This window comes from Macaca mulatta, chromosome X, assembly GCF_049350105.2.
Source record: "Macaca mulatta isolate MMU2019108-1 chromosome X, T2T-MMU8v2.0, whole genome shotgun sequence".
NCBI classification, from domain to species: Eukaryota; Metazoa; Chordata; class Mammalia; order Primates; family Cercopithecidae; genus Macaca; species Macaca mulatta.
In genome coordinates, this window is record NC_133426.1 from 104,187,501 (window position 1) to 104,210,080 (window position 22,580).

Below are 22,580 nucleotides of genomic sequence, written 5' to 3' on the forward strand. Positions count from 1 at the left end.
ACTCATCCTTTTTTATGGCTGCATAGTATTCCATGGTGTATATGTGCCACATATTCTTAATCCAATCTGTCACTGATGGACATTTGGGTTGATTCCAAGTCTTTGCTATTGTGAATAGTGCTGCAATAAACATACGTGTGCATGTGTCTTTATAGCAGCATAATTTATAATCCTTTGGGTATATACCCAGTAATGGGATGGCTGGGTCATATGGTACATCTAGTTCTAGATCCCTGAGGAATCGCCATACTGTTTTCCATAATGGTTGAACTAGTTTACAATCCCACCAACAGTGTAAAAGCGTTCCTATTTCTCCACATCCTCTCCAGCACCCGTTGTTTCCTGACTTTTTAATGATCGCCATTCTAACTGGTGTGAGATGGTATCTCACTGTGGTTTTGATTTGCATTTCTCTGATGGCCAGTGATGATGAGCATTTTTTCATGTGTCTGTTGGCTGTATGAATGTCTTCTTTTGAGAAATGTCTGTTCATATCCTTTGCCCACTTTTTGATGAGGTTGTTTGTTTTTTTCTTGTAAATTTGTTTGAGTTCTTTGTAGGTTCTGGATATTAGCCCTTTGTGAGATGAGTAGATTGCAAAAATTTTCTCCCATTCTGTAGGTTGCCTGTTCACTCTGATGGTAGTTTCTTTTGCTGTGCAGAAGCTCTTTAGTTTAATGAGATCCCATTTGTCAATTTTGGCTTTTGCTGCCGTTGCTTTTGGTGTTTTAGACATGAAGTCTTTGCCCATGCCTATGTCCTGAATGGTACTACCTAGGTTTTCCTCTAGGATTTTTATGGTATTAGGTCTAACATTTAAGTCTCTAATCCATCTTGAATTAATTTTCGTATAAGGAGTAAGGAAAGGATCCAGTTTCAGCTTTCTACTTATGGCTAGCCAATTTTCCCAGCACCATTTATTAAATAGGGAATCCTTTCCCAATTGTTAATTGTCAGTTTCTGAAAATAATCAGTTTTCAACATTTCAAGGTTTTTCAATTAGGCTATGGCGACAAATGCCATTGTTGCTAATTACCACAGAGTTTAGTCAGTAAAATTATGATATGGTCTTTCTTTAACTATTATCAGGTCACTTAGTATCTGCTTCCTCTTTTTACGCTTTAATAAACTAAGGAGAAGATTGAGATCATTAGATATCCAACTGTAATTTAGCACTGTCAAGATTAAGGAGGGGATTATGGTCATTAGGAGCAAAGGTTTCATTTATGGACTGAGAACAATGAGGCCCATCAATAAACCACTTTCTGCCTCTAATGATCTTACTTCTCTCTAATTGTGTGCTAATCTAACAACAAACTCATTTTCTTCTTTCATTCTTGAGGGAAAGATTGCTAAACAGAAATGCTTTGTATATATGTTGCTTTTACTTCCTTAAGTTTTGGTGTGTGTTCATGAATGCAGTAAATTATTTCTAGGTGAACGGATATGTCTCCTAAGGGAAATATGCTATGTTCTCTCCTAGTTTATCAACGTATTTTTGACAGAGGAATACATTTTCTATGATTAGATGTGCTTTATTATTAGTGCCATCTTAATCCTTATTTGAGTCATTCATTGTAGAAAGATATCTGTCTTATAAAATTCCCAACTCAAAATATCTAAGTGTGCTAAGAATAAAAAATGATCTCAGTAAAGTGGGTCATAAGGGATATATCTCTTATTGGGCTGTCTGCCATTCTATCACCTTTTGATAGAAGTTCTCCAAACCCACCTCCTTGTAGCCACATTCCTTGAGAAATCAATGCTTGCACTTCACTGAATTTAACATGTTGACTGAGGCCCAAGGCACTCTGACTGTTTGCAGCTAATAGAGGATCCTTGAGTACACCCTGGTACTTCTACTCTCAACATTTGAGATTTTGGCTTATCACGAATCAATTGTGCTTATTCTCCAAACCTCACTTACATGGCAGTTGTACTTATTGGTGCAGTTATTTACTCTAATTAAATATTATGTGAACCAAGAAATGGTGCTTTAAAAAAAAAAAACTTGCCATTTATGCAAAAACAGTGTTGACTGCTTGAAAAATACTTGCTAAAGTCACTTTAAATTTACTCTCTAATTAGGCATGCGTAAACAATCTTAAATGATAGGAACTCATTCCAAAAGCCTTCTCTAATTAGATTCCTTCATGAATGTTTAAATTCTAGAAACAAATCTAGAAATCAATCTAGAAACTGGTTTAGAGAGTACACTTCATGTGTGGGTTATATGCAAGGAAGGGTCTGCAGATAGCCAATTGGAGCCTAACTCATATAGGATACCTCAGCTCTACATCAAAAAGGTTAGCAAATGAATATTATTTATACTTTTTCAGTTAAGATATTTAACATGTATATCATGTCTTCTGGACACCTACTTTGACCTCTTTGATTAATTGACCTTGTGTGATTTTCTAATTATATTTGTCATGCTTAGTGTATTAAAAACTTTACTGCTGCTCACTCATATCCACTAGAAATGTTAAGTTCATGTTCTGAGTCCATCATTTTCTCTCCTTTCTACAGCATAAAAATGGACCATTGAGTGTTTATATGTTGAATTTTTTTTTTCTCAAGATGACCTCAACTCCCATAAGCTATTGTCATTTTACCCAATTAATGTATTTTTAAGGAAAAAACCTAAATAATTGAAGGCATCTGTCTTGTTTCTGTTGTTAATATTATGTTACCAATAGTACATAGACTATCTGCAAGAGAATCTAATGATGATCTGAACATAATTTTGTTGGCAATCTTAATTTTAACATCAGAGATAAGTATGGAGGGCTTCTGGTGGTGCCTAATCATAGTAGGTCCTATGAGAAAAATATGACACAGCTGCTCTAGAGGAACTTACATGCTTATTGAATAGATAAGATTAACAGATAAGATGTACTTAGCAGTATAAGAGACTCAGATGCTTATGGTGCAGGGCAGACTATACATTTTTTAGGCACTAAGAGAAAGAAGAGCTAAAACGTGTCATTATAGTACCACCTCCCAAATGTTACCCATATCTAATGAGTGAATGAAAGAATGGCCCAGGAAGACTTGGAAGTCTGTAGTTGTTATTAGTGGAATGTTCCTTCCACTGTAAACTGGAGTGTAAGATTGTAAAAATAAATACCACATTAAGAATTCCATAATATAATTTAAAACATGCCAGGACCTGTTTCTGAAGATTGAGGAATGAGTATACATTTTTTGTTTTTGTTTTGTTTTGTTGTGTTTTGTTTGAGACGGAGTCATGCCTTGTTGCCTGGGCTGGGTGCAATGGCACGATCTCAGCTCACTGCAACCTCCACCTCCCAGATTGAAGTGATTCTCCTGCCTCAACCTCCCGAGTAGCTGGGATTACAGGTATCTGCCACCACGCCTGGCCAATTTTTTGTACTTCTAGTAGAGATGGGATTTCACCATGTTGGCCAGGCTGGTCTTGAACTCCTGACCTCAGGTGATCCACCCGCCTCGGCCTCCCACAGTGCTGGGATTACAAGCATGAGCCACCTCACCCAGCCGAGTATATGTTTTAAAGTAAGTAATGTAAATACTCAGGCAATCAAGGGAGTCTCAGGAAAATTCCCTCAAGGATTTTAATCAGTAGAAATGTGTGTGTATTTGTGTGTGTGTATGTGTATGTATATATGTGTGTATGTATATATTCCAGTAGTTACAGTTAATGTATATGTCATAACAATACAGAAAATATTAATATTAAAATTTATATCACCTTTATTCATTCACCTAATATAATCAGAATTGACAAAACGTGTTAGCTATTCATGGCACTGAATGGAGTATTCTGAGCACGGTAGAAAACTCACAAAATCGGCCAGGCGTGGTTGCTCACGCCTGTAATCCCAGCAGTTTGGGAGGCCAAGAGTGGCAGATTGCCTGAGGTCAGGAGTTTAAGACCAGCCTGGCCAACATGGTGAAACCTTGTCTCTACTGAAAATATTTTTAAAAATGAGCCGGGCGTGGTGGCAGGTGCCGCTAATCCCAGCTACTTGGGAGGCAGAGGCAGAATTGCTTGAACCCGGGAGGCGGAGGTGGCAGTGAACTGAGATCACGCCACTCCACTCCAGCCTGGGTGACAAAGTAAGACTTCGTTTAAAAAAAAAAAAAACTCACAAAAAGCGTGTGGGTCAACATGATACGTGAATATTATAAGGATATTTCCCTATTCATTTATTATTTAGTACTTCATATAGTTTATTCTTAACTGATTAGTGATTAAACCATTGGATAATAACATGTTTGTTCATTTCACCCAATATATATTTACTCCTACTTAGTATAACACAATATACTAGGCTCATTGAGAAGTACAAAATGTACCCCTTACCTTCAAGGATGTGATAGAAATATAATTTTTTTGATAAAATGATTGTGAAAGATTTAATCAGGGTGACACTAAGAGAAAGCTTTTAAAGACTTATCCCAAACAGGTCTTAGTTTATTCCAAGTCTTACAAAGTCAAAGTTGCAAAGTGAATAGTGAAGCAAATCAAGAAGATTTTTTTAGATCATATAAGAAAAGGTAATAATCAAAAAGTAAAACCCAGTTGCTGAATTTAGGTTAGTTAATATAAGGCATGATTATGTAAAACTGACTGTAAAATTGAGATCCAGTTTTTAAAAATCCAAGTTATTTGTGGGCAAATGTTTAGATCCTTAAACAATTTTAAAAAATTTTTTTGGCAAATATTTTTGAGACAGGATCTTGCTCTGTCACCCAGGTTGGAGTGCAGTGGCACTATATGAGCTCACTGCAGACTCCACCTCCCAGGTTCAAGTGATCATCTCACCTCAGCCTCTCAAGTAGCTGGGACCACACGCATGTGCCACTATGCTATGCTAATTTTTTAATTTTTCATAGAGCCGAGCTCTCACTATACTGGCCAGGCTGGTTTCAAATTTGTGGGCTCAAGCGATCCCCCCACGTCAGCCTCCCAAAGTGTTGGGATTACAGGCATGAGCCACTGTTTCTGGCCCTTAAACTATATATATTATTAAATCCTGCCCCTGGTTTTATATTAGAAGATTCAGCAGGTGCACGCAGCAAATCATAGGGGGAAAATGGTAGTTTTCCTAATACTTAAACTTTAGCTGCAAATATAGGAGGCCCTGTATCCTAAAATGATTGAGGTCATATGCTTGATTCTGTGTGTATGGTAGAAAATTTGAAAATACTATTTTTGTGGGGAGAGAATTCATGTAGAAAATGAAGTCTGTTGATGTATGATAAGTAAGACAAGTGAAAAAAGTGTTTTGCAACTTCGCTTGTTGCTCTGATACTACTCATTAGTGTATGCTCACTGTTTTCTTTCTCAGATCATACCCTTTATTAGGCAGCAATATTGTGCTAATGGAGAAAAGAAAATGAGCAGTTTACAATTCTGTAAATAAGACATAGTTTTTCTATTTCTGAAAAATAATAGAACTTTTTTCCCCTAAATGAATAAAATCTCAAATAAAATTAGAATCCCTGTACCTCACTAGTCATTAAAGGGTGACACTAGTAACAATTTGTAAAGAGGAAACTGTAGAAATGCAATAAAAGAAGATTATCTCAGCAAAATTGAGATTTCTCTCTCTATGTCATGCTAAAAATGTAGCTGAGAGCTGGTCTTTGCAAGATCAATGTGGGATCTACGCATGAAATGTGATTTGCATATTTAAAGAAACAGTTTAAATCATAGCTTATAACCCATGCCACAGAGAGAAAGAAGCAATGTAATGCTGTTATACCCTTGTCCATCTATGTATAGCTGAGTCCATGTGTGTGCCAAAAGGTCACAGGTGCACTTTTAATTCCCCAGAGACAATAAGGCTGGTATGTGGGGTTTATAAAAACTCTTCCTTTTCATATTTACCATGGAAATTGTGACTATTTTTTATATTTGGAATAGCACTGCCATTTCCTACTAATTTGTATTAGTTAAATGTGTTCAATTCTAAAAACCTCTTAATTCATGTTCAGGATGTTAGTCATATTCGTTAGTTTCTAATTGCATTCTGTAACCTATGGTAGCTTTGGAGACTTCAAATGTAATCGAAGGTTTTAATTTTAATCATTGAATCAAGTAGTGATATGGTGACATCAATGTCTTAAGAATTTTTTTTTTTTCTGGAAGCATTATGTGATATGGATTGAATGCATCTAGAACAGTTGCAGTGTTCCAACCTTTAGGTGAGATGCACTTCCTAAAAGTGGCAGCTGCAATGCACAGACAAAGGTAGAAAACAAAGGCATTTTGAAAATGATTGATGAGACTTCGTGACTGGCTGGTTATGGTTAATACAAAAGATAAAGAGTAAAAGCTAACTCTGTGGTTTTAAGCAGTGACAGCTGGAAGAGTAGTGATGCCACTGGGGAAAACAGGATAATCAGAAATAGATTTGGTTTCTGAGAGAAGGTGGTCTGCTCAGGTTTGGATATGATGCTTATGCAGACATGGGACACTCAATTACATGTTTACTTTTATGTGAGACTAGAAGACCATTCCTCAAATAAAAGGTTGGGGTTTGGGTATAGAGATTTGGGGATCTTCAGTTATATATAATAACAAAAGCCTTGATGTAAGAGCAATGCATTAAGATAGCGTTTATAGAGAAAAGAACAGGGGATCTTGGGGAATGCTTCCATTTGAATGGTGGGAAGGAGAATAGAACACAGCAAATGAAGCAAAGGAAGAGCTGCCATCTTGCTCTATAGAAGTATTTAGCATGAAAGAGATCTCTATTTGGAGTTGAAGCAGTATTATGGTATTGGCCTCAAACAGTTTTTCCATGTGTCAAGTAGTAATTTCTTTTCAAATATTGATAAGAAATCTTCACAGATATTACAATAAATGTACTCAGAATTCTTATATACTATGGGTCTGAAATCAACCATAATTATTTTTATGAGTTGACAGAATTATAATAAATGCAAATATCCTTTGCTGTAGATTAGAGACATTTTTGGAAAGTTTCCTATGTTAAATATATTCCATGTACTGGGGTTTTCTTTCTAAGTATTCCCTTTATGTGTAGAAACTTAAAAGGAAGGAGCCAGAGATCTCTTTTGGCTCCATCCTCCTGCCAAGCACAATTTTCTTATTGCAGCATTTATAATACCATCAAGTAAAGATTTTTATATTACAAACACTTTACAAAGAGTCTCAGACCCATTTGTATCTTTTTTTTTTTTTTTTTTTTTAAATGGAGTTTGGCTCTTGTTGCCTAGGCTGGAGTGCAATCGTGCAATCTTGGCTCATTGCAACCTCTGCCTCCCAGGTTCTAGAGATTCTCAGCCTCCCAAGTAGCTGGGATTACAGGCGCGTGCCAGCACTCCTGGCTAATTTTTTGTATTTAGCAGAGAAGGGGTTTCACCATGTTGGTCAGGCTGGTCTAGAACTCCTGACCTCAGGCGATCCACCCGCGTTGGCCTCCCAACGTGCTGGGATTACAGGTGTGAGCCACCAAGCCTGGCCAATTTGTATCTTTATAACCACCCCACCAGATCAGAGAGGCAAGTGATATTATTCCTGTTCTGCAGGTATGAAAACTGAGACTCAAAGTGGTTTAGGTGTCTTGCCCAAAGGCATATGTAAAGGAAGTGGGAATTGGGTCTTCTGACTCCAAGACCAACTTTCTTTTTGCTGTTACTGTGCTGTCTCACATTTGTTATACATTCCCTGAAGACTCCTGTGAGGGAAACTTTAGAATTTCATCAAAGCAAATCCTAAAGGTACATGATAAATTTGCCGTCTGTTTTATTGGGTAAAAATCTGTCTAGTCAATAGTCTATACGTTAGGTGAGAGGTCTAAAGTAATTGTTTACTGGACTTTTTTGGATACATTCTGAGGCATATTAATTTTTTCAGGCTTTTTTTTTTTTTTTTGAGATGGAGTCTCGCTGTGTCGCCCAGGCTGGAGTGCAGTGGCCGGATCTCGGCTCACTGCAAGCTCCGCCTCCCGGGTTTACACCATTCTCCTGCCTCAGCCTCCCAAGTAGCTGGGACTACAGGCACCTGCCACCACGCCCAGCTAGTTTTTTGTATTTTTTTTTTTTTAGTAGAGACGGGGTTTCACCGTGTTAGCCAGGATGGTCTCGATCTCCTAACCTCATGATCCACCCATCTCGGCCTCCCAAAGTGCTAGGATTACAGGCTTGAGCCACCGCGCCTGGCCTTTTTTTTTTTTTTTTTTTTTTTGAGTAAATTATTCTTGAAAGGGTTCTTATTGGTACCCTCCAGAGGTTCAGAAGAGTTAATTGGCTTACAAAACATATGTGGATCGAACTCAGGGAATAGTTCAGTTATCTCTCAACATCTGGATGTACTGTTTTATTATTTTACCATTATGTATTCGTATCTGAAAACTGCAGCCATTTAAAAATAAATATGGTAAGTAAACAGTGTATATATAATTAAGAATAATTCACTGTAGCTCTTCAAGCTTACAGCACTGTTAAAAATAACCTGGTGTATCTGTGTAACTTATGAGTTCAGTGAAATTTAAATAACTGAAAAACAATTTTTACAGTAACACGCCATTCACATTTTGAAAGTATTACCAATTATTTTAATATTATCTACTTTGAAAATATGGGAAACAAAATTGTTCACGATGTTTGTGCATACATGATTCAAAGAACCAAAACAAAAATTTTATCAATCTGCATTCCCTCAGAGAGATAAAATATTGCTCTGCAAAAATCTGATTTTCACCATATGCTAATCATACCCTCTTCCACAGACCTCTTCTCTTACTTCATAACCTTCCGTCAGAACAAACAACACAAAAACATCCTCCAAGAAAAAAAGAAATTACAAAATACAAAAGCAATTCACAAAGCCAGAAATAAATGTTTATTTAGTTAAAAAAAATATATGAATGTTGATGACTTCACCATTGAAAATGATGCCTCAATATACAACTTGGCTTCAAAGATCCTTAGCCTTGATTTGGTCATCATGAGTTATTCTCTCCATTTTAGCTTCCCCCATAGCATGTAAACATCAGACTTTGTCATCACACATGACAATGTAGCCAGCACCAAGATCTCAAGCTCTGAATGTGCCCTTGTACCCACAACCATCCTCACACAGCCCTTGCCTCTGGCACCTGTTTTTCTGTTGCCCTCATTATGACCTTACCCTTACCCTTCCTCATCTTATTTATTTATAAGACAGAGTCTCACTCTGTCACCCAGGCTGGAGTGCAGTGGCGTGATCTCAGCTCACTGCAACCTCCACCTCCCAGGTTCAAGCGATTCTCCTGTCTCAGCCTCCAAAGTAACAGATTACAGGCATGTGCCATCACACCCGGCTAATTTTTGTATTTTTAGTAGTGATGGGGTTTCACCATGTTGGTCAGGCTGGTCTCGAACTCCTAACCTCAGGTGATCTGCCCGCCTCGGCCTCCCAAAGTGCTGGGATTACAGGTGTGAACCATCACGCCCAGCCCCTCTTTCTTTTCTCCCAAACTATTTGCTCCCCTCAAGCTTCATTTGCCACATAACCTACACACTGTCTAGCACTGTAGAATCCCCATACTTGCCTCAAGCCCCACTCCTTTAGCCTTCTGCCATCCACACCCTGATATTCCTGTTGCTCTGTTCCAATCCCAACTCCTGCATACATGACAGAAGTCACACGGTCTACCTGATGGAATCCGTTGTTCCGTAATTTCTAACCTTAGCCTCCTAATGGCGTTGGGGTAGCTTTTCATTTAATTCTAATTCTCTCTTTTTCCCCACAACAGCAATTCCAAACCAGGTTTGTTCTCCTCAAATCCCTGAGTCCAGCTACCATGTTCTCAGATAAACATCTCTTCTTATTCTTGACTGAAGATGGAAAAATATTATTTTCATTTACTGCCACATATCTCAAAGAAGACATTACATCTCCTCCTGTTTACAAATTATTTTCTTCCTACTAACTCTTCAGTGTGTTATCATCTGACTGATACTCCCATCAATTTATACATCTTTGTATTTGCTTGTCTTAACCTCCCTACAGTAAGGCTTCCATGGGGCAAAGACAGTGGTTTGTTCCCCTCTCACTTCCTTGTTTGCTATTGCATTGCTATGCCATTAACAGAACTATGTGTTAAATTTCAGGGCCTAAAAGAACTTCAGGTACCAGGTTCACCTTGTACTTCCCATACTTGGAAATACTGCTGAACTAAATCTTGCCTTATTCTCAGCAGGCAGTAGAGCATGTTAGTTAAAAACACACATGAGACTCCATAACTTCAAATATTGTCTCTGCCACTTACTAGTTACATGACTTTGAGGAAATTATTTAATCTCTCTTTGTCTCAGGTTTTTCATATGTAAAACTGGCATAATAACAAGATATATTCTATAGGATGAAATGAGTGTGTGCATGTGTGTGTGTTTGTGTGTCTGTCTGTACAACACTGGGATTTGTAACTTGGCAACTTCCTGGAATGTACTGTAGTATCATTTTAAAACCCATGGTAATGACAAAGAGATAAGTTATTTAGGATGCATTTTGATCAATTCTAAAAGGAAGCTATGAGATGGGATAATGGAGAATTTGATTTGGACTCCTCTGTGTTATTTTCAGAAGTGATAATTTGGCCATGGAGACTGAATTTCATGTTGCAGTATAGTGGCTGGTTTTTCCTTTTATATTGACTGGGATACAGGACCTGGCTTTGAGTTTCTGCATGTGTCTGTTGCTTTTATATTTTATTTATTTAATTTGAGGATTTACAAAATAAATTTTGCCAGCCTGCTTTGATCATAGCTGTCTGTGGCATTGTACTAACTCTATAAAAAAAAATGCTTTTTTTCCATCCTGTTAAATTAACATTCTATTGATACATTCAGCAGGATAAACTTATATAATCAACTCCACATTATGGAATTCACAATATACATTTTATCCTCAGAAGGATGCAAAGAATTGTTGCAAGGAGACTCAGTTGCATTATGGTTATAGAGGCATCAAGAAATCCAGAGGTGCAGTGGCTCACACCTGTAATCCCAGCACTTTGGGAAGCTGAGGTGGGTGAATCACTTGAGATCGGGAGTTCGAGACCAGCCAGACCAACATGGAGAAACCCTGTCTCTACTAAAAATACCAAAAAAACCAAAAAATTAGCCAGACGTGGGCTGAGGCAGGAGAATCACTTGAACCTGAGAGGTGGAGGTTGCAGTGAGCCGATATCGCACCATTGCATACTCCAGCCTGGGCAACAAGAGTGAAACTCCATCTCAAAAAAAAAAAAAGAAAAGAAAAGAAAGAAATCCAGAGGCCTGGCGGTGTATATCTAGGCAATCCATTTTTGATTTCTCTCAGTTTCCATATCCTCATGAGAGATCTGGACTAAATTGCTGATATCCCTCCCCAAGGGGGCATTTTTATTAATCTAGAACATGGATCCACAAACTTTTTCTGCAGAGAGCCAGATATTAAATATTTTAGGGCTTGCAGACTACACACAGTCCCTGTCACAAGGACTCAGGACTGCCTTTGTAGTCCAAAAGCAGCCATAGGCAATATGTAAATGAAGGAACCTGGCTGTTTTTCAATAAAACTTTATTTACGGACACTGAAATTTAAATTTCATATACTTTTCACGTGTCTCAAAATGCTATCCTTCTTTTGATTTTTTTTTTTCAGCCATTTAAAAATGTAAAAAGCATTCCTAGTTCACAGGCCATAGGAAAACAGGCAGCCAGCCAAATATGGCCTACAGGCAGTAGTTCACCAATCCCTTATCTAGTCTAGCCAAGCAATGTATACATATGTCTACTTGAGGAACTTCCATATTGAAGACATTATCTCATAGTACTTGTATTAGTGAATGTTTTCAGTTTCCTTTCCCTTGTTTCATAAATGATCACTAGGGATCATTCATAAATGAAATATTCATTTCAAAATGAATATTTCAGGGCCTTTAGCCAGATTGTATGTGTATGTGTATTTGTGCTTGTATATGTTTTTGCCAGAACACTTGAAAGTCTCTGGGCCTTTTATTAATCTTTGCTTTGCCAAATATTTTCCCACCTGTGTAGATGAATTAAAAATTTCAGCAGCCTTTCTTTGAACATGACTTTTGAGACCAGTTGCTATTTAAATTACACAAAAGTGTATTTAGCCCTTCTTTGTGTTTTATTCCCTTTTTGCCGGGGTGGAAGGACTTTTCAGGAACATATATGAATAGATGGAGAATTCTGAAAAACATAGCCCAGATATTTATTTGGGTCTCAGAGAAGACGACGTTTTGAAAACAACCTTTGTGGCTGGGCACAGTGGCTCACACCTGTAATCCCAACACTTTGGGAGGCCAAGGTGGGTAGATCATGAGGTCAGGAGATGGAGACCATCTTGGCCAACATGGTGAAACTCCTTCTCTACTCAAAATACAAAAATTAGCCGGGCGTGGTGGCACGTGCCTGTAATCCCAGCTACTCAGGAGGCTGAGGCAGGAGAATCACTTGAACCTGGGAGGCAGAGGTTGTGGTGAGCCGAGATCACGCCAGTGCACTCCAGCCTGGGAGATAGGACGAGACTATGTCTAAGAAAAAAAAAAAGCCTTTCGGCGGGAACCGCCATCTTCCAGTAATTCGCCAAAACGACGAACACAAAGGGAAAGAGGAGAGGCACCCGATATATGTTCTCTAGGCCTTTTAGAAAACATGGAGTTGTTCCTTTGGCCACGTATATGCGAATCTATAAGAAAGGTGATATCGTAGACATCAAGGGAATGGGTACTGTTCAAAAAGGAATGCCCCACAAGTGTTACCATGGCAAAACTGGAAGAGTCTACAATGTTACCCAGCATGCTGTTGGCATTGTTGTAAACAAACAAGTTAAGGTCAAGATTCTTGCCAAGACAATTAATGTGCGTATTAAGCACATTAAGCACTCTAAGAGCCGAGATAGCTTCCTGAAACGCGTGAAGGAAAATCATCAGAAAAAGAAAGAAGCCAAAGAGAAAGGTACCTGGGTTCAACTTAAGCGCCAGCCTGCTCCACCCAGAGAGGCACACTTTGTGAGAACCAATGGGAAGGAGCCTGAGCTGCTGGAACCTATTCCCTATGAATTCATGGCATAATAGGTGTTAAAAGAATAAATAAATAAAAGACCTTTGGGCTGAAAAAAAAAAAAAAAAAAAGAAAAAAAAGAAAGAAATGTTATCAATCTATCCGGCTTGAAGTCTTTCAGTGCTTTCTCACTACACTTAAGGTGAAACCTAAACTCCTTACGGTGTCCTAGAAGACCCTACCTACCTCTCAAATTTCGTCTCAAATTCTTTTTTTTTTTTTTTTTGAGACGGAGTTTTGCTCTGTAGCCCGGGCTGGAGTGCAGTGGCCGGATCTCAGCTTACTGCAAGCTCCGCCTCCCGGGTTTACGCCATTCTCCTGCCTCAGCCTCCGGAGTAGCTGGGACTACAGGCGCCCGCCACCTCGCCTGGCTAGTTTTTTGTATTTTTAGTAGAGACGGGGTTTCACCGTGTTAGCCAGGATGGTCTCGATCTCCTGACCTCGTGATCCACCCGTCTCGGCCTCCCAAAGTGCTGGGATTACAGGCTTGAGCCACCGCACCCGGCCTTTCGTCTCAAAGTTTTTTAAAAAAACCCATTATTTTGTTAGTAGACAAAACTACATAAAGTATAATAAATTTATGAGGTGATAATGCCCAGATAACTAATCAAGACTTGCTTTATTTAGGGACTGCTTTCAGTAGTGAGGAACTTAAAAACCTACTACAATTGTATTATCTGATTGCTTTAGTTTGTATTGCCAATTTCTTATTTCAGGGCATATAGTAATCCTATTAATATCCACAGTTAATAAATAAGGAAAATAAATACAACCATAGGCTTACTATATCCTTTGAAGTGTCTTTTGTCTGACCTATAACCCTATTACGCAGGAGAAATATTGCTAATCCAGGCAGCACTAATGTGGAACGGACTCTAATGGCTTCAGCAGTATGACCTCAGCACTGATCTCAACAATCTGCATTCAGTTTGGGTGAAAATTCGTGGCTTTGTATATGTTACATACCTGTGGACTTCATGCATTAAACTTGTTCCTCAAAACTCTGTCAAGTGCAAGAATCTACATATAGTCCTATTAATTTCCCTGAAGAGTTCAGGAATAAAGTTCATGAAAAATTTACCCATGATCACAAAAATTGCACTCAACAAGGCTAACATTCTTTTAATACAGCATTATAGCTTTATGGAAACACTATTTATGTGTACTTAATTCTTGCCAAATAGTAATGTGGAAGACAGTATCTATTCAAATATTTTATCAATCTGTATGATCTTTTCACAACTTATTGAAGATATCATTTATCAGAAGTAAGGGTATATTAGTAAAGTTATCATTAAGTGATTGCTCAGATAAAAGCATTTGTGAATGCTTATATTCAAGAAGCAGGCAGTCGTTTTGGTTGGTGTGAAGCAGTGTTCATTTATTGCATCTAGTTTGTCAAAACATTGTTTGACAGTATTGAATATAAGTTGTTTTTTACCTGTTTGTTCTTTGTGACCTTTCTTCAGTACTGTTTACTCAATTATTGTAGTTCACAACTAAATACACCTATAAACATATACTGAAAATTCCAAATTTTACAGACTAGTAATTTCAGATTTCTTAAACTAGGATTTTGTTCTTTCTAGTTTTAGTCAACAAGTCTACATTTTCCATAGTCCTTGCTTTTCCATGATTTTACTAATTTATTTTAAGCCTTTCTATTGTTATATTAAGTAGCCTCCTTTGACAACCTACACTTTTATCATTAGTGTTCTAGTTCCAAGGTTAAAGAAGAATGCATTACATAGGTTTGACAAGTGAAGACATTAGTATGGGATTGTCATAAAGGATTTATTAGCATTTGAAGCTCCTGACAAGCTTTTTTTTTTATTGAGAAGAATGCCATTCCAGCCATTTAAATAAAATCTCCAGGAGGAGACAATTCAGGATAGACCAATATCAAGTCGATAAGACTTGACCTATTAAAATTATTCCAGTTTGAGTTGTAGGTGGGTGGGGCATCTTTTATTACAAAATGACCAAATGATTTTTTAAAAAGATTTTTCTTGACGAGAACAAACTATTCCAACAAGACTTTATCCTGCATCGCTTTATTACTTCCTAGTCCTGGCCTTGAGCTAAGACTGTCAAGAAGGGTAGGAGATTTCAGTTTGTTTTTCAGCCTGTGATTTAAAAATTCATGCATAGTATTTGCTGCAGGCAGAATAACACTTGCAGAAGAGACAGCAGGAGAAGGGACTGGGATTCTTCAAGGGGCAGCTTGACTGTCTGTCCACTACTGTTAGTTTGGTGCTCAGGCTTCAGAATTTTCTTATTGCAAATTATTACTTAGACAGTTTCAAACTTTCCCTTCCTCCTTGTTTTCTTTTTGTTAGAAGTCTGTCTTTATTTTTTTAAACATGCAGTCAGACTGAAGTTTTCAGGCTGAGAACTTGTACAAATGTATGAACTCAGACATTGAAATGTACTTAGCGAAGTTTTAAGAGTTAAATCATAGAATGCAGCTTTCATGTTTTCTTATTGGATTTCCTCTGCTATCAGCATCAGTTCAGACGACACTATGAATCCAGTTGAGAAAAACTGCACTTTATTCCCAAGGGCGCATGTTAGAGGAGTAAATGATGGTACTTATGAACACCTATTTGGAATGCATATTTTTACGTTTTATGGAATAAGAATTCTAGTTGTTTTCTGTGAAGGTGACTTTTTAACAGGTTTTTTTCCCCCCTAAGAATGAGTAATTTTCTCACATTTTTTTCATTATAGGGATTTTTCATTTGGGTGCCATTTACCATTTATTTTCTTTAAAGGCCAAAGAAGCTCACAGTGATGAGCTTTTGCTATTGTTACTGTATAAACACATTTGCTTCATTTCCAGGTACAGCATTCATATAAAATGAAAGTAACTTATAAATGCACTTGAGAAAGAATACAACAGTGTCTATTGTTCAGGATGCTTGTAATGTTCTTCTGTTTTTTACATATGCTTTCTGGATGAGTCACTTTAATGGTATGCCGCTCCGCTGATAGTAATTCTTCAACTAAATATATTCAGTTAAGGAAAATTACAGGGTACTTGTATAATCATGTTTGGGCCTATTCACATATAGACTTGCAGGAGTAAATTCTTACTTGGTCTTTCTTGGAGCAAAGATGTAAGAAGTGCTGTGTTACTTCGTCAGTGGTTACAATTAATAGAAACATTTAATTCAGAAAAAAATCCACAATTTCCTGGAAATGCTTTTATATTTACATAGAATTACACATTCTGAGTATGGTCTAGAGAATGTCACTGGAATACTGTGATTTTTTTTTTTCTTGCATGCGTATCTGTTCTCTCATATGCTGCGTAATTGAAGAGTCTTTCCATTCAAACTGTTACTTAAAATATTTATCTTATACTTTACTTTTCTTAAAATTATGTATTAGAGAAAGTCTGTCATTTAAAATGTTTTGAATGAGGATCAGGCCACTATCATATATTTGCTTGAAGCCAGGGAAAAAGTATATGTATATTTTTCAAGTAGATAAATAAGATTTGTGAGGAAAGTTTCTCCTACATATAACTCAAGAGAGTACACTGAGCTTAAAAGGTTATTTATGGAGTACAAGGAAGAAAGCTGTAATAAAGAACCAGATAGCTATAATTTAATTTTTTAGTGTTATAATTCAGATTCAGTAATTCAGTAGCAGATGTAAAAAATGAAATGAGAGAAAAAAATTAAAGTGCTACCAGACTGACTAATCAGTCATTGAAAATGCCTCTAGTGGGAATTTACTCAGATAGAAAATGTTTGCACTGTCACTAAAGACTCCCTAATTTATATTAGTGAACTAATATAATGACAGGCACAAAAATATACCCTGAGGCTGAGGCTGTGCAAAGACAAGCATTTCTAACCCACTCTGGTACTTAAATATTCTTGGCACTCCAGGTACCCTCATCACCCTGCAACCTCTAGTAAAAATATTTATTTCTCTCTCTCTCTCTCTCTCTCTCTCTCACACACACACACACACACATGCACATGTACCCCCTACCTGAGAAATATTAGAAGTATTGTAGGCTAAGACCTAGTTAAATATTTAAATAATCATAACGTTAATTGATTCCCAACTCTTAAGATTGAGGCAAATGTGTTCAAGGCAATTAATGAGGCAGGTAAACACATATTAATTCTTTTCTAATACGTTTGGGTTTTTTTTTTTTTTGTCTGTTACCTTTTAGACAAGTCTAGAAAGCCAAAGTAATGAACTTTTAAATGCCAAGGAAATACAGACTATTGCATGGGTTTTAATTTCCAGAAATATTATTTAAATTTGGAACTTGCTAATAAATCTGATAAATTGGCTGTTGATTAGTGTAATTGTCACTAGTTCCCGAACCTAAAATTCCATGTATCCTGTAAAATCTAAACACAGAAAACAGAATCTAAGTTTAGTTCTCTTTATTAGAAAAAAGACCAATTTACGTTAAATTAGGCCATAGTAGGGGTAGCAGGTTGGAAATGTCTGCATTTTTTTCCCTTAGATTACATCTAAATTGTTGAATTCATGGTAGCATGTATACAATGGGAATGTGTATGTTGGAAGGCAGGGCGTAGGAAAGAGGATAGTGAAATATAAAATGAATATTTATGTACTAGGTATAATAATAAGTGCTTTATATTTATCAAATCGTTTAACCTAAATGACTACTCTTTAAGGAAGATATCATCATCATCATTTTGCAAATCAGGAAATGAAGGCCTAGAGAAGCTAAGTCATTGACTTAAGATAACCTAGCTAGTAATACGTATGGCTGAGATTAGAACCTAGGTCTCTCTGATTCCTAAAACCATTCCTATCCCATCTAATTCTGCCACAGCTGCATATATAAGTAACATGACCTTGTGCCAATGAATGATAAAAGGTACAGATTTTATTTCAAGATGCTGGCCTTCCAGGCTCCAGAAATACTGCTTTGCATTTACGATGTCCTGAGATGACATTACTTATACCCCTCCTTAAGAGTAGTGCATACCTTATGGAATTTTTGTATTAGATGAGTTAATACATAACACTACTTAGAATAATATCTAGCATATAGTAAGTACTCACTCAATGTTGGTTATTACTTAAGAACTTAAGTAATGACTGATTCTTCCCCCCCCCACTCCGAGATGGAGTCTTGCTCTGTCGCCAGGCTGGAGTGCAGTAGTGCGATCTCAGCTCACTGTAACCTCTGCCTCCCGGGTTCAAGCAATTCTCCTGCCTCAGCCTCCCGAGTAGCTGGGACTACAGGTGCCCGCCACCGCGCCCTGCTAATTTTTTTGTATTTTTAGTAGAGATGGGGTTTCACTATGTTGGCCAGGATGGTCTCAATCTCCTGACCTCGTGATCTGCCCACCTCAGCCTCCCAAAGTGATGGGATTACAGGCATGAGCCACCACGCCCAGCCAGTAATGACTAATTCTTATACCACAAAAGGACTAGTTGAAGGAACTGGGTATATATAGGCTGGGTAGATTAAGAATATTCAACTGATACATTTCTTGTAAAATAGGTAGTAGACTTGTTCAGTGCTGCTATGAGGCAAAATTAGGAGTAATAGATAGGAGTAAAGTAGGCTGATTTTCATTATGAGTAAATAAAAAAATTCTAATGATATCAACTGTCAACAATTGAATAAGGCACTTAGGATGTAGAGAATACTCTGTTTTGGATCTAATATATGCAACACCCTAGATTCACTGGACACTCCTTCTTTGCCATCTCCCACCTCCAAACCCAGGCTACTCATTTCTCAGCCATAGTGGGAAGTTAACACTGCTAGAAACAATTTCACCAGTGAAAGAACAGGAGATGCTAAGGAGTCAGCAGGTAAATGAATTGCTCACTGTCAACTCTAAGCAACTCTTTTTTTTTTTTCTTTTTGAGACAGAGTTTCACTCTGTCGCCCAGGCTGGAGTGCAGTGGCACGATCTCGGCTCACTGCAACCTCTGTCTCCCAAGTTCAAGTGATTTTCCTGCCTCAGCCTCCCGAGTATCTGGGATTACAGGCGGGCACCACCATGCCCAGCTAATTTTTTTGTATTTTGAGTAGAGACGGGGTTTCGCCATGTTGGCCATGCTGGTCTCAAACTCCTGACCTCAAATGATCCACCTGCCTCAGCCTCCCAAAGTGCTGAGATTACAGGAGTGAGCCAAGGCACCTGGCCTGTAAACAACTTTTCTAAGTTACATTTGTTTTATCTGGAGACCAGGACTGAGTAGATAATTTTTGGGTCCGGGTGCAAAATGAAATGTGGCACCCCACTGCAAAAATTATTAAGAATTTCAAAATGACAACAAAGTATTAAACAAAGTGCTGGGCCCTTTGCAGCATGGTTGCACAGGTTGTATATCCATGAAGTCACAGGTTGCATATCCATGAACCTGCACAGATTGCATATCCATGAAGTCAGCCCTGATGGAGACAACCTGAGACACTAAACAACCAGCTTTTTTTTTTTTTTTTTTTGATTAAGCTATGACAAGTTCTGGAACTTACCCTCTTGTATTTGCTGTCTTTCCCTCATGCCCGTTTCTCTGGGATTATATCCCGCTCACCCCAAAAAGGCCTTAACGAGTAAGCTCTAACTTAGGCTATGTTTTACAGGGACTTGGACTGTGATACTCTGTAACCTGAGTTTTTCAAATTTAAGACGCTGGTCCAAATCTCCTTTAATGTCACTTTTACCTCAAAGATAACATAATTCCCCCGATGGAAGGATAAACACTTTGCATAACGACATTGTTTAATGCAGCCATAAATTTCTGTATAAGCTAGAATTCTCAGATTATTACATCTCCAATATTTAATTCTCTTTTGTTCAGGCATAATATGAATAATTCATTAGAGGGGAAGAACGGAAGAGCCTAATAAAGAAAGATGCCCTTTACTTTTTTAAACTTTTTCCCCTTTCCTCACGTTCCCATTTGTCTAAGCATCTCCCAAACCACCTCTATATATTGCTAGACAGATTTCAACTCCCTGCTCTCTTTCTCTACTTATATAATAATGGGTATGGTAACTTCAAATCATGATGATTATATCTAACCCCTCTCTCTGTACTTTCAGTTGTGGAAGTAGACATAAATTTAAATGTGAGCCAAAACTTCTTGAAATGTACATATTCATCTAATAAATATTTATTGAGTGATAAATACTGAGCACAGTGATAAGTACTGAGGGAAAAGCAAAAAATCAAATATAGATCTTACCATTAGACAGCTTGGAGTTTTATAAAGGAGACTGTTGTTTATGTATATGAGACAAAAAACAATTCTTATTCAAAGCAGAAGGTGATAGGTGGACGATCACTTGAACAAACAAAAAGTGCATATGAAATGGTAGAGAATTTGGAGTAGAGCTCTGGAGAGATTTATAGAGGACTAAAGATTATACATGTGAAATTGGGGAGGACAGATGTTCAGAAAAATACTGATTTATTCAGAATGCAACTTTAGGGTAAAAGCAATTTCCCTGAGTTAAAATATATTCTCACTTATTACTTGACATATGTAGACTGCTGTGTGCATAGCAGTTTGATTAGGCTAGTTTTGTATTGAATTATTAGAAGATGAAGTCATTATCATCATCATCATCCCCTTTTGACTAGTGCCATTACTATTGTGACCTAAACCTGGCCTTTGAGCACATTTTGTTTATTACAGAAAGTTAGCGTGAGTTTATTTCTAAGGTAAGGGAGGAAAAATAACTTCTCCTTTTCCCCATTTTAGGTTCATTGGCCACGGTCTTTATACCAAAAGGCAGATTAGCACAAGAAAAGAATGCAAATTTATTTAGGTTTTATATAACTTGGGAGGGGAGCATTCATAGGGAAATGAAGATCCAAAGAAACAGTTAAACCTGAGTGTTTTCTATAGTATATTTGATGAAGAATGGAGAGGTGTGGAAAAATATGATAGGGAGAAGAAAGAGTATGAGCTAAGTATAATAAACTGGGAGAAATTTAGCAAGAACTATTTGTTCAGATTTCTATGTCCCTTTGTCTTCAGAGATAAGGATGTTGGTTTCCTCAGGGTGCATATAGGCAAGTTAGCTCTCAGACCCGGCATGGTGGCTCACGCCTGTAATCCCAACACTTTGGGAGGCCGAGGCGGGTGGATCACGAGGTTACGAGATCGAGACCATCCTGGCCAACATGGTGAAACACTGTCTCTACTAAAAATACAAAAATTAGCTGGGCATGGTGGCACATGCCTGTAATCCTGGCTACTTGGGAGGCTGAGGCAGGAGAATCACTTGAACCAGGGAGTCGGAGGTTGCAGTGAGCCGAGATATAATGCCACTGCACTCCAGCCTGGCGACAGAGTGAGACTCTGTCTCCAAAAAAAAAAAATCTGTCACATGAGTTTTTGTTTTTTTCTTTGAGAGATAAGGATCAATCTGTGTTGCCCAGGCTGGAGAAGAGTGGCACGATCATGACTCACTGCGGCCTCAACCTCCCAGGCTCAAGCGATCCTCTTAACTCAGCCTCTTAAGTAGCTGGGACTAGGCACATACCACCGCACCCACCTTATTTATTTATTTATTTATTTATTTATTTATTTATTTATTTGAGGCAGGGTCTCACTCTGTCACCTAGGCAGGAATACAGTGATGCCATCATAACTCATTGCAGCTTCAGCTTTCTGCACTCAAGCAATCCTCCCACCTCATTTTCTTTTATTTTATTTTTCGTACAGACAAGGTCTAACTATGTGGTTTAGTCTGGTCTCGAACTCCTGGGCCCATGTGATCCTCCTGCCTCATCCTCCCGAAGAGCTGGGATTACAGGTGTGAGCCACCACGTCCAGCCCAGCTTATTTTTATATTTTTTGTAGAGATGGGGTTTTGCCATATTGTCCAGACTGCCCTTGAGCTCCTGAGTTCAAGCAATCCATCCACCTTGGCCTCCACTAGTGCTGGGATTACAGATGTGAGCCCCCACACGGGGCCTACATGAAGGTCTTAAGACCTGCGCCCAGGAAAGATCAGATAGTCCTTCCTGCAGGTGTCATTTCTAAAAGTTCTTCAGCTTAAAATACTCAATATGCCAAGGTACCATATTTTTGGGTCATGTGCCCTGAACTTCACCATGTCCGTGTAACCTAACTAACATAAGTGACTGGTCAATGTTTTATCTTTTTTTTTTTTTTTGAGACGGAATTTCATTCTTGCTCCCCAGGCTAGAGTGCAATGGCAGGATCTTGGCTCACTGCAACCTCTGCCTCCTGGGTTTGAGCGATTCTTCTGCCTCAGCCTCTCGAGTGGCTGGGATTACAGGCACCCGCCACCAGGCCTGGTTAATTTTTTTGTTTGTTTGTTTTTTGTTTTTGGTAGAGACAGGGTTTCACCATGTTGGCCAGGCTGGCCTCAAACTCATGACCTCAGGTAATCCGCCCGCCTCGGCCTCCCAAAGTGCTGGGATTAGAGGCGTGGGCCACCACACTTGGCCTGTCTTCACTTTTTCAATCAACCAAGTGGGAAAGGAGAAACCTTTTGAATAATTAGA

At 38.2% G+C, this 22,580-nt stretch overlaps 1 protein-coding gene and 1 pseudogene across 5 annotated transcripts in view; both read left to right on the forward strand.

Annotated features, from left to right (window-relative positions):
- Positions 1-22,580, forward strand: part of DIAPH2 (diaphanous related formin 2) — a 918,351-nt gene that overhangs the window by 543,512 nt on the left and 352,259 nt on the right. The window lies entirely within an intron of this gene.
- Positions 12,594-13,141, forward strand: LOC699398 (large ribosomal subunit protein eL21 pseudogene; annotated as a pseudogene).